This window comes from Arachis stenosperma, chromosome 6 (assembly GCF_014773155.1).
Source record: "Arachis stenosperma cultivar V10309 chromosome 6, arast.V10309.gnm1.PFL2, whole genome shotgun sequence".
Classification (NCBI taxonomy): domain Eukaryota; kingdom Viridiplantae; phylum Streptophyta; class Magnoliopsida; order Fabales; family Fabaceae; genus Arachis; species Arachis stenosperma.
In genome coordinates, this window is record NC_080382.1 from 136,183,615 (window position 1) to 136,197,996 (window position 14,382).

Consider the following 14,382-nt stretch of genomic DNA (forward strand, 5'->3'; position numbering starts at 1 on the left):
TTTAAAAAATAATATAATAATAAAAAATATTAAAAAATAAAATATAAATGATATCTCTTGTTAATATTTATATATTCTTTTTATCAAAATAAATATAAAATATACTAATTTAATATTTCTAATATATATATGTGTGTGTATGGCTCAGTGTTATATAAAAAAACCGAGCCTAATAGATTAGATAGAAGATAGACATAAATAGATACTAATGATGAGAAAAGGTTAGCAGAGAACATTCATTCCCTCAATTTCTTTGCTTCGAGAAACAGAAACTGAGTAGTGGTAACCACTAACCACTTCTCACTTCTCATCATTGCCATCTTATGGGCTCCATTTTTTTTTTTCCTTCCATCAATTTCGGGAGTTACTTAATTAGATCTGAAAAGTGAAAAGGCAATGACTATACACACTAGTGTTTTGCTTTTACCTTTATGGGGTTTCTGACCCTATTTTTTCAAAGTAAATTATTTTTAAAGCAAATTATCATCATGTTCTTAAAATTGTGTTTTGGACAATTAATGGTAAGTAATGAATGTTATTTTTAATTTTTCATACGAAATTAAAAATAATAAAAAATAAAATTGTCCAACACAAAAATTATAGAATACTAATTCGAGAAAAAATTGTCATATACACAAAAAGCTACTATCAAATTATTCACCATATTTATTTTGTATTTAACTTATTTTTAATATATATTTTATATGAATAATCGATTAGAATGATTTTTAGTGTATTCGTTGGATGTTTTTTTTTTTATATTTGAAAAGTGAGTGAGGGGATAAGGAATCATGCAGTTGATATGCAATAATAACGAGCATAGGCAAATGACAAATAGTTCTTTATTTTTGGACTTGACAAATTTAAATCCTTTTCTAATTAAACAATGTCACTTGCCAAGTTCTCGGTATCCATTATGAAATCTGATAATAATCAGTGCCATTGTTTGCGGCAAAGTGGATGGGTCCCTGGATTGCCCCTTCCACTATGTTTCTTTCCAGTTTATTATTATTATTATTATTATTATTATTATTATTATTATTATTATTATTATTATTATTATTATTGTTATGATCAAAATAAAAAAATATAGCCAATCCTAAAATGAATAAAAATCTATCTAAGAGAGCTGACCTCATTTACATATAAAAAAAACTTTTAATATTAAATTAACTTATGTAAATTATTTTTTCATTAATAATAGTTCATTTTTTTATTAAGTTTTCGTGAAAACGCATTAATTTAACATCGAAAAATCACAAAAATTATTGTCCGACTTAGATGGTCGACAAAATAAAGCGACGAGATCCAAATTAGTATAAAGAGTTATACAAACAGATTGTGGTCCGACCTCATTGAAACTTAAAAAGAGACGAGCCCAAAATGAATCGCAAAAATAACTTATTAAAACTAACTACTTAAAGTCAAAGCGAAACCAACTAAGAAAAGCATATAGTCCCGACCTTACAAAAAAGATCAATATCGTGACCGACCTATTATTGACCGACATCATTAACATCAAAAGTTATCAAGTGACTTAACAAAAATTTTTATTAAATCACAAAAGACTATGGAAACAACTACGCCAACTAAAGGCAATCCAAGAAAAAAGACATTCATCCAAAAAATCACCACAAAACATAATATTGGGAAAGATTTTTTAAGCAACATACTAAAGCAAAGAAATAAAATATCCAAACTACAATTATTATAAAAGGTTGTTCATAAAAGACCCACAAGTCGAGCCATTAGATATCATAAAGTAAAACTAAGATAGAGAAAACTGCTCATTGGAAGTTATGTTGGAGGTGTCTTTGGCCTGTACTAGAGAAGATGGGGAGAGTTTCAGGCTGATAGGAAACAAGCTTATATTCAATCCGAGTCGGAAAGCTCTGAAAAGCTCCCTCAACTCGGACATCCGAAGTCTTTGGGTCGAGAACGGAAGTGTCTTCTTCGTCATCAGGACCGGAGATGATCTTTCTATCAACCACGATTATATCAAGACTGATAAGGGAGAGGCCGAGAGGTCTACCTCGAGAGTTATAACTCAGAATTGGGCCTTCAGGTTCTGAACTAGTTCATCCATCTCCTAAGCTATAGTCTCTTCCAAGTCCGCTTACCTCTCCCTTGATTTAGCGACCTCATCCACCAAATCTAGCTTCTTCTCGAAGACCGTGGTATTGCTCTCCTCATCCTTTTTTTTAAACCTTCTGCCATGGCACAAGCGGCTTCAAATTGTTTCACCCTCTCCCGAGCCTTTGCAAGGTCAGAAATAAGCGCCTTTTTTTTACCCTCTATCTTGTTTTTGGATTCCCCCAAAGATGCCACTTTAGCTTGCAGGTCAGCCAAAGAGTGTCGAGTGGCACCTAGAGGAGTTTTCTCCAATTTTCTCAACAAAGCAGAGCACACCCCGACCGTCTGAATTCCACCATCGGGCAAGTACTTGAAAAGGGTTCTTCGCAGAAATATCATCCATACTAACAAAGCTATATGAAAGAATGTGTTCTCACAAAATTCTATACCATCAAAGTCTGGTTCATAGACGCTTCCTAACTCAGAAGTTTTATATTTTTTAGGCTTAGGCTCGGAAAAAAGGAGGCGCAAGGAGAATTGCTTGATTGCCAGAGTTAAAAGGAGGAGTAAGAGGGGGATGAGTTGGATCAGGAGTAACCTTAAGGGAGGTAGAGGCACCCGATTCTGACTTGGAAGGAGAAAGAAGATTGCCTGACTCGCTAGCTTCTTTTAATTAGAATAGTTCGAGCAATAACATTCTTTCTAGCAGAATGAAGAGTTTTTATGATAGCTGATTTTTCAGTCATTTTTTCTGCATGACATCAAAGTCGGATTATATTAGCCAACAAAATAATCAATTAAATTGTAACTACAAAATGAAAAAATGCTATCTAGCTCGGATTGGATTTGGCTTGGATTTTCTGAATATTTCTTGGTGTCTAGATAAGGAACTCGACCCCAAACACTCTTGGAATAAGGCGACTACACTCTCCTCAACTTCATCCAAGTTATCCAAGTTGTACTTAATAACTACAGGATTTTTCTCTCAATACAAGCTAAAAAGGGACTCATCCCTCTCATCCAGAAAGAAAGGTCGGACATCCTCAACAGATCAGACTTTAAAGAAGTAATTTTTAAAGTCGTAGAAAGAGTCATCAAAGATGGCAAAGACCTTCCTCCTTTAAACAGCTCAGAAGGAGATACATTCCTGCTTCCTAGAACTAAAAGGTTTAGTAAGTATAAAAAGGTAAAAGAAAACTTTAATAGAAGGAAGGACATCGAGTTCATGATAGAGAAGTTTATAAATTTTTAGAAAACCCAAGAGTTGGGGTGCAGTTGGAAAGGAGCGACTTTACAGAGACTAAGGACCTCGGATTCAAAGTCGGTGAAAAAAAAGGATAACCCCCAACTATGTAAAAAAACATTTATACACATATATGAAATGACGTTTCGACTTGTCAAGTCGAAAAAAACAAATCCTTTCTTCAGGATCGACAACTATGACCTCATATCTATGTTCATCCTCCCGATTTTTACACAACCTATGATACCTATGAAGGGTCTCAACATACTCATTATCAATAATAGAAATGCCAAAAAGAACAGATACATCTACCCAAGTTAAGTCAGACGGGACTTTAAATGACATGTTGAGAATTACTGAACGAGACATAAAAGCTACACGTACAATACAACAAAAGAAGATCATCATAACAAGTCAGATACAACAACACAAGTATTCAGAAAAGTCTGCAGGAGGTCGGGTAGTCTTCAACAAATCCAAAAACGTTATATTTCTTACAATTTCTTGTACACAAAACAAATATACAACATTACCAAACATAGAAACGGCGCCATCTTTAATAGATAAAATGACACAATTTGGAGATAACACAGAGAAAAATTTCACACTCAGATTCATAGCAACAACAACAATTAAATTTTAAGAAAAGCAAATTTTCAAACACACATCAAACAAACAAAGAATTTTGCTGAAATGAAAATTCAAGACAGAAGTATATCACTAAGAATGCAAATATAGAAAAGGAAGATCAATCTTAATTGAAAAGCGAACAAGCGCACACAAGGTAAGTAAAAACATGAACGTTCCTCTCAAAGAAAGCATAGAAAAATTTCACACTCAGATTCATAGCAACAACAACAATTAAATTTTAAGAAAAGCAAATTTTCAAACACACATCAAACAAACAAAGAATTTTGCTGAAATGAAAATTCAAGACAGAAGTATATCACTAAGAATGCAAATATAGAAAAGGAAGATCAATCTTAATTGAAAAGCGAAACAAAGCGCACACAGGTAAGTAAAAACATGAACGTTCCTCTCAAAGAAAGCATAAGAAAACCTTCAAAAGATAAGAAAATTTTGAATGAAAGAATGGTCACAGTAAAGAAGTTGAAAAATCTAAAGAGAGGGAGAGGAATGAACAAAAATGTCTCAGAAGGAGCGAAAAAAGAAGAAAGAGAAAGAATTTGGGTATTTATAAGACACTAGCGGCAAAAGAGTAATTTCATACCTCTCATTTATCGCCGCACGATTACTAAAGTAACCGTAGAATAACGTGCGCAGAACTACGAAAAGATATAGCATCTCAAATTTTAAAACACATCAAGTACCCGACCTAGCCCTAAGGAAGGCGTTTTGCCTAAGCTGATGTTCTAATCCACAAGAAACCGGTCTAACCTCATCTACACATACTCGATCTCATAGAGGTCGGCGCGCAACGACAAATAACTCAACTCTACTTATCTGAACAAGTAACTAACCCCTAAGATATCTTTCATTCATCTAAAAGGGAGATCTCAACAATTTCTCTAGAAAAAGGGAATGGTCATCCACTATTAAAGATGGAACTCTCTAAAAGGTAGTTTTTTTTTTACTATAAATACATTGACACTCTCAAATATATTCAAAATTCAATCTACTAAAAATCTACTTAAACCCTTGCTAACTTAAGTATCGAAATTTCTTGTAGGTACTACTCCCACTTCTTCCCGAGAAACTCGGACGGTGGCACTTCGATATCAGAAGAAGTCGAACGCTTGCTATTATCATTATTACGTGAAATCGACTGTAACTAAGTTTGCACCTTATTATTATTATTATTATTATTATTATTATTATTATTAGTCGTTGACTCGTTGTTGTTGTTGTTAATACCAGGAGGCGGCTCCATGCAACCAGCTTTTGGGCTCTTGACCTTGTACTATAAAAATGGGCCTAGTCCAATATGCAATAGTAAGCCCATACAGGAAAACACTTCAAAAATAGAATCGAGCTGTCCATGGGCCCGCCATATGCTCTCCTCTTTGGTGGGTGACCACTCCCCCTCCGTTTGCACTTCTCCCCTTTCCTTTCCACCATGCTACGCTTCATATCTTACAATGAATTTAATGATTAACAAGGCAAATTTAATTAACATTTAACAGTTTGCTTAGTGAATTTTTCTAAGTCATTTATGACAAACTAAAAAATATATATATATAATCCTTGAAAAAGACATCTCTATAAAAGGATATGACAATATTTGTACATCTATCATATACACATTATTTTTTTATTTTTTGTATTTTGATTTAATAGTTATCATTCTTAGCTTGAGAAGACTTGAGGTAATAATATATAAAATTTATAGATTCAATGGTGATCTAAGTCAAGCTTAGTCTAAAAAGACTCGAAAAAATGATATTTTATAAAATTTATTTAAATAATAGAATTTCACTACAAGAAAAATATTGAGTACCATCAGATTTATTGTCAGAATTAATATCAATATATAATGGTGGATTTAGTGTTAGATTTTCTGACAAAAAGAAAAAATTCTTCGCCATAAAAAATTACCCTTGGAACAGATTTTTCGTTGCTAAATCCGACGGTGATTGTTAGGGTGAAGACGGAAGTCACGCACGCCAATTCTATCATCGGATTAGCGACGACAGAATCCGACGGTATCTTCGTTTAATAAAATGCTTCATTTTGGTGAGTTATCGTCGGATTGGATTAATCCGATGGGAAAATTGGGGCTAAATTCAAACGCAAAGCCCTTTCCCCTCACTTGTATGACGCTGCTCTCTCTCTCTCTCTCTCTCTCTCTCTCTCTCTCTCTCTCTCTCTCTCGTCTGCTCTCACCGCCGTCGTTCAGCGCTCACCATGGCCACCGACGGAGCTTGCCGTCGACGTCACCATCGTGCATGGAGCACCCACTGTCACTGCCGCTGCATGTGCTTGTCGAATCTGCTCCTGTTATTTTCCCTGTCGCACTGTTCACATTGCTGTCCCTGCTGCCTCTGTCACCACGAAATATATATGAGACTGTAGTCACTATCATCAGATTGATTTGTTGGTATGGTTATTATATTTTTCATATTATTTTGTGAGTTTAACATTTTGCTAGGGTTATTTTTTAATTCTGTGATTAAATTTGTTTAATGAAGTATATTATTAGAAGTAATTGTGTTAATTTAATGTAAGCAAAAATTGACTTCGTCATGCCTCATGTTAGTTTGGTTGAATTAAAAATTAGGTTTTAATTAATTGGAATAATGAGCTTTAACTATTTTTTTAAATTAGTTTTCAAAATTAGTTTCAATTTGTGAATTTAATAAGTAATCCTTTTTATTAGGGTGGTGCTATTTCATCTAAACTAAATTGGAGTTTCCTTCTTTGAATATAATGAATTGTTTAAATTTTATGTTGGACTTACTTTTCCTAGGATAGAGTTTTAGGACAGAAGTAGGAGAAGGTCGCGTGGTGACGCCTTCTCAAAATTGTCTTGATATGATGAACATTGAAAAAACATGTTTGATAACATCATGCACACAATAATGGACGATGAGTGAACAAAGGACAATGATAAGGTTAGGTTTGACTTGATGGACATTGGTAGGCGGTCAGATTTGAACTTAAAAAGACTTGATAACGGGCGATGGGCTAAACCAAAGGCAGTGTTCCCTCTAATGAAGAAGCAGAGACAAAATATTTGTAAGTGGATTAGAGGATTAAGATTTCGTGGTGGTTACACCTCTAATTTGGACAGGTGTGCAAACGTGACACAAGGTAGACTTGTTGTGTTAAAGAGTCATGATTGTCACATCTTCATGGGGTCGTTTGCTTCCTGTCATGTTCAAAGAACTTCCAACCAATATCTAAAAACACCTAACAGAAATAAGTGAGTTCTTTAGGGAGTTATGTGCTACAAAATTTGGCATTAATGACCCCACATTCATGAAAAAGAACATTTTCATCATACTTTGTAAGCTAGAGAGGATATTTTCTCCATCATTTTTTAACGTTATGGAATATATAGCAGTCCATCTACCGTACGAAACAATACTATGTGGGCCAGTCCAATTTTGTTGGATGTACCTGTTTGAGAGGATGATTGGATCATTCAAGCACACCGTGAAGAACAGAGCTTGGATTGAGGGAAGCATCGGCGTAGCATTCCTAGCTAAGGAAACTTCTGTATTTTGCTCATTCTATTTTCAGTCTCATGTTGAGTCACGTAGAATAAGGGTTGCAAGGTGAGAGGGAAGAATCCTTGTCAAGTGGAACAACATTTCCAATGGGTGCGAACAGTGACTACTGGTTAGAGTAGAAGGAAATTGACGTTGCACATATGCATGTGTTGCTTAACTGTGACCAAATTTTACCCTACCTCATGTGAGTTTTTAAAGTCTTTGTAAATATTACAATTAGTAAGATACTAGCTTCTTAATCTAATTAAAACTTCATTATCCTATTCTATCGTGTAGGTTATTCCAAGAGGCAAATCTTGAGACCCCATTGAATAATTTTTTACGTTGGTTCAGAGAATACGTCAGCGTCCAGCTAACTGACACTTAGTTATGGCCCAATGAATAAGGTCACTAGCTACCTGATACACGATGTTAATGAATATCGGTTCCATACCTTACAGTGGTCGATTGGAAAGAAAATAGATAATACTGGAGTTTAGGTTCGTGGGGATTCAGGCGGGGTCATTCTGATTGGTTTGGTGTATTGCACAACATAATTGAATTACAGTATTTTTGTCGCACTACGTACAAGGTGTATGTGTTTAAATATGAATGGTATAATCAAAGTTCGTGACAAGGGACATGAAAGCACAAGGACGACGATATCACTGAAGTTAATGTAACCAAGAAACATAGGCACTACGATCCTTTTATACTACCTCAAAATGCACGACAAGTATACTATTTGCTTTATCCGGGTTCATGCAAGTCTAGTTGGGTGGTTGTGGATAAGGCTAAGCCAAGAGGCTGCATTGAATCTGATGATAGGATAGAGGGCAGGAACTTTACCAAATTGAGGACTAAACTCCTTTGAAAACGGTGGTTCATACCGGTGAGCTAATCACCCTTAGGTCTACTGTTATGAATGATGACATCATTGACCTTGAACTAGATGCCGACGCACTTTCACCAGAGGACGACGATCTTCATGAAAAAAAATGGGGTCGATGGCGATGAAGAAGAGGAAAACGAATTCAAAGATAATTAGAAAACTACTTCAGAAGAGGAGGATGGTGAATTAGAGGAAGAATATGATAAATCTGATTAGAATTAATGTAAACATAGTTCTATAATATGTATTTCTCTAAGAAACTTTGCATATTTGTACTATATATTTCAGTAAATGTAAACATAGTTATGTGAATTTAATATAGTTAGCATTGTTTAAGATATTTTAGTTACCATCATTATGTCTTTCACATAAGGTTTAAACATGGTTCTAAAAACCGGATCAGATCGGCCAGTCAGATTGGGAACCAATGATGAAAACGGTCCATTATGATGCCAAAAACCGCCAATTTAAAAACTGCATAAAAATCGCTAAACCGGACCAAAAACCGGCCAGTTCACTCTAAATGACGCCGTTTTGGTTAATAAGATTTTTTTTTAGAAAAAAGAACCCCTACACGTGACTCAACATTCACGCTCGCTTCCCCTAACCCCCCTCCTTCGTGAGTGTGTCAACAGCAAAGAAAGGGAAAATTGAAAAGCAAAGCCCTTCTTCAAAAGAACCAAACTAAAACCCTAGCTTTTTCAACACTTCCGCCACCGCCACCGTCTATGGTTGTTGGCACCTCCGTGGTTTCCCCCTTCCCCCTGTCCCAAACATAGACCCTCTGCTTCTAACTCGGCACGTCATCCATCCTCCCGTGGCTTCTCTGTCTGAGGCTTCGAGCTGCTCGCTGTTGTCTCTTCGTTGTCCTACTCTCTATCGAAGATTAGTGGCATTGCTTACAGGAGGCTTTTGAATTTTTTTCTTTTATGCTCTAATCTAAATGTTTGATTAGTGATTTTTGAATGTGAAATCATTGATTTTGTCTTAAAATTATTGCTAAAAATAGATTTGTTATGTTGCTGCTATTTTTTAATTTTTGTTGATAGATTTGTTGATTTCAAGGTTTAGGGTGATTATTTATTGTTATTTTTTAATTTTTGTTGTTGATTATTCTTGATTTCTAGCTCTGTTCAGTCTGTTATGCTATTGGTAATGGTATTTTTGATTGGGTTTATGAGAGCTGTTGTTTTTTACTGTAGTGTTTCCTTATTAATTTCAGTTATGGATGATTATTTGATTTCTGCTTGTGCTGCTACTGTTTTTAACTTTGTGGATGATTTATTGATTTCAGTTATGGAGGATAATATTAATCAAGCAATAATTGCTAATAATAATGCATCTGTGAATAATAATTTTTCTGTCAGTCCTCCTATTTCGAATGATGCTGCTAATCCTAATCCTAATCCTCCTAATTCTAATGATAGTCAGTCACAAAGTTCTTCTAATTTATGGAGAAAAACATATTTAGTTTGAAAATATGTTGTTTTACAAGTAGTAAATGAAAAAACACAATATCAATGTTTATTTTGTCTACAAGTTTTTAATGGAGAAGGAATTCACAGAATGAAGAAACATTTGGCAAAGATTATATTTTGATAAAATCATATGACTTTGGTTGATGACATTTTATGTAGTATTTTAAATTTAAAAGATATTTTAAGATTTATATTAGACTATAATTATATTTCAGGATGTTTATTTATAATATATTTATTATTTTATTCCAAAATAATTTTTTCGGTTGAACCACGGTTAGATCGATTAGACCAATAAACCAATAACTAGAACAGTTCGATGATTAGTCCGGTTCTTAAAACCTTAGTTTAAAGCACTATTTCAATTGTTAATTATCAGGGTACATTAGAGATGGACGGAAAATTAAAGATAATTAAAAAAAATAAAAATGTTACCATCGGAATTACCGACGAAAACAACCCAATCAATTTTTTTAGAAAAAATTTAAAAACATTTCCGTCGACTTAATCCACCGGTTATATGGCGGGGGAGACAGGTGATGTTGCATCAATATTACTATTGGAAAATTTTTTATGTTAACACCCCACATATTCTATTTTCATGCTAACTATATTTTATCACTAAATTACTGTCGAACGAAAAAATTCTAACGGTAAATATTTATTGGCAAAATTTATACCATCTGATTTCGTCTGACGGTAAGTTAATTATCGTCTATTTTTTTTCATTTTTCCAACAGTAAATCCGACGATACTCAACATTTTTTTGATAGTTTTCTCAATCTGTTTTAGGATAACTAGACATAAGCAAATATTAGTCGAACCAGTATATTTCTTACTTCTTAGTGTACCACCTTTTGAAATCTTCTTTCCTCTAGCACCATTTGTTATATCTATGTAAAGATCACATAAACTAATTTCAAAACTAAAGCTTAAGATTTCATACTCTCTTAATCCTTAGAAATAGATTTAAAATCCAACCTATGTTTGAACTAATTTCTTTGGCTTATCACAATTCTTAAGACTTGATAAACTTTAAAAGTTTCTTTTGAAAAAGTCTTTAAGCAAGATTCAACTCGCTTTCTTGTTGCACTTTAGCCATTTCACATCCCTCTTCCTCTCTCCCTTATCGCCATATCTGAACTCTTCACTCTTCACTCTCCATTCACCACCTTTACCACCTTGTATGTGCAGACCTTTTCTTTGTACACTTTCTTCGTTTTCTTTTTATCCTTTTCGCTTTCTTCCTTCTTTTCTTGTGTTGTTCATTCCTTTGCTTCCATCTTCTAGAATAATCATCTATTTCAGCTAATCGAAGCCTAGAAACAACTTTCTTAAATTGGAAGCACAAAATATTGTGTGTGGGTTTGCGGTTTTTTTTTCCCTTGAGTAATTAATTTTTTGGGGCCATCATGTAATGTACATGTTTTATTAATAAAAATAATTGTATACTACAAGGAACACGTAAAATAATAGCAATTTTAAAACGGATTTGCGACGATTTTAGACTATCGCAAAAAATAAATTAGCAAAATCTGGTGAATCATTGGCTTTTAAAGCGCCGACAAACGTATTTAGGGGATTGTAGCAAATGATAACTATACAATAGAGACCAAACTTAAAAAGTGGCTTTAAAATTATGTTAGAGATCTAACGAGCTCATTATCTAGTTGTTGAAGTTATCAATAGTAATGCAGGATCACTTTAATCCAAAACTCTTAAAGCTATATAATTTTTCATTATTTAAATATGTAGAAGTAGTTTAAATTTGAGATAAATTATAAACTCTAAAATTGACTATTTTTTTTTTTATCAAAAATGTTATCAAGATTCTAATTGCACCATAAAAATTTTTGAGATTAAAAAAATTATATTATATTGGTCTCCATACTTTTTCTGTCGAGATATTTATCACGTTGAGAGTGACCTGACACATAATCTTCCATGCTAGATGAGATGAAATAATGTTGCTTTAGTTTTCGCACTAAATATTTGGTAAAATGACATCATTTAATTTTATTGAACCACAAAATGTCTTATCCTCGTAAAAAAATACATGACCATTAAGATTAAGTGATGTCGTTTCGTTAAGAATTTAGCACTAAAACTAAAACGACATCGTTTTATTTAGTCCATTGTAAAAAGGATGTGTCACCTTACTTACGGCATGAGGAGTAACTCAATGAAAAAAATAAAGAACTAATGTGGTGCAATTAAAATCTCGTAAACTTTTTCTGTGCAAGCGACCAATCTTAAAAAGCACTTCGAGACTTCACAAATTTAAATTTATTTGAATATCTATACAAATATAAAAGTATAATTAAGTATAACAAATTTGGACATTTATTATATTACGATCTAGCATCCTATTTGGGTCTCAGAGGTACCATATTAGTACAGACGACACCACTTATTGGAGGGATCATTGAGCTATAAGATACTAAGGCTTGATTTTCGATTTCATAGAGGTTTGGGCAGCTCTAATTTGTGTACTCGGTGTAATACTGAACCTGAAACGATTTTTTTACTGTCTTTGTGAGTGCTCCAAAGCTAAAGCTATCTGGCATAATTTGAATTTGGAAGTTCACGGTCAACAATTAGATTACTGGTTGCGCAGGGACATGGATTCCAATGCCTTCCTCTTCTCGGTGACTATTTGGTAGATTTGAAGGGATCGTAACAATGATGTTTTTAATCTGTCAAATCCATGGAGAATGAGTAAGGTTATAGCTTTTATTCATGCTTCTCAATTTGAACTTCATAAGTTCTTATCTATGCATTATGTGTCTACTCCTTCTTATTTGCTGTTTTCTTGGTCTTCTCCTACCCAATTTTCGGTTAAAGTAAACTGTGATGCTAGTAAATTTGGTGAATCTATTAGTTTTGGGTGTGTATTGCGTGGCTATAATAGCTCTTGGTTGCATGGTTGTGCTGATTCTTTACCACCTGCTACTATTCTTTGAAGCGAGGTTTTTGCAATTTGGAGAGGGCTAATTCTAGCATGGGAAGCTGGGTTTAGAGAGGTCACTTTTAAGACGGATTGCTTGGATGATTTTATCCAAGTTAATGATAGAAGCAACCAAATGCAAAGTTCTAATAATGATTTGGTGACTAAAATCAAAGAGGTTTTAAGTTGGAATTGGAGAGCAGAAATCAATCTAATTCAAAGAGATGCCAACAAAATTGTTGATGCTTTGGCCAAATATGCAGCATCTAATTGCACACAGCAATTGGAATGGGATGAGCCTTAGAAAGATTTAACAATGTTGTTGCAACGGGACTACATCCCTAGTGTTTAGTGTGTTTTCTTTTGTTTCTTCTTATCCTTTGACACAAAAAAAAAAAAAATACTAAGGCTTAGTTTGGTAAAACTTTTTGAAGAGGTGTTTGTACTTTTAAAAGTTCAAGCTTCTCATTGTGTGCTTGGTAAATCAAAAAGACCGTGTGCTTGTACTTGCAACTTTTAAAATTATTTTTTAAAAATTAACTTTTATAAGCTATTTTTAAAAAATAAAAGTTTTACCAAACTAAACCTAAATCTAAATCATATCCTTTTAATTTCGGATTCAATATGATAAAGATCCTTTTCTCATTCAGTGGGATACTCAATAAATATAAGAGGGAATTTTATATTTATGTTTGTTATGATCTTTCTAAATTTTTAAATTCGTGTTACTAAATATAATTATTGTTATTTATACTTATTAAAAATTATTTTTAGTTAGATTTATCAAACATAAAAAATTAATTTTAATGAGTTATTTTCAAAAAATAAAAATGACTAAATTAGCCTTTTTGATAATAAAATATTATAAAGAAATAATAAGTTTTTTTTATTTATTTTAGAATGAAGATGTAAAAGAAAAAATTGGAACAATATCTATTATTAAAAGATCCTAAAAATTTGTCTCAGATGATTTAATATGTTAAAAGAAGATTTGTAAATAAGTTAGGATGATAGATAAGATAAAAAAAAAGACAAAAAGATAAAAGATAGTATAAAATTCAAAAAATCATAGATAAAATGATAAAAAAATATCTTTATAATTTATATGCAAATAATCTCATTATAGACAATATGTATGATAGAATTCAACAATATTGTCTAATTTATACAGTGGATCCCACCTAATCAAATAGGACTGTTGTTGTTTGTTAATTTCATACGAACATTCATAAATTTATCTTAAATAATAACTCACGGATTTGAGTTACCATTTGGAAAAATAGGGCCAATACGCGTTGTCCATGCCAAGATTATCTTCTAGATTATTGGGAATAGTCAAAAACTGAAATAAGACATTATTAAGTTTTTCTATTCTTGTAAATATGATAAATATTTACTTTCTTTTCTATAATTTTTGTACTTTCCCTCTACCTAGTTTCCGAAGTATCAGGTTTTGATCTCTATAAATTTTTTTATGGCAAAATCCAAACAAAATAATTATTGGGACATAAACAAAATGTTTGGACTAAAATTAGAAAAGAAAAAACTTTAGGATCAAACCAAAATTCAGTGTACTT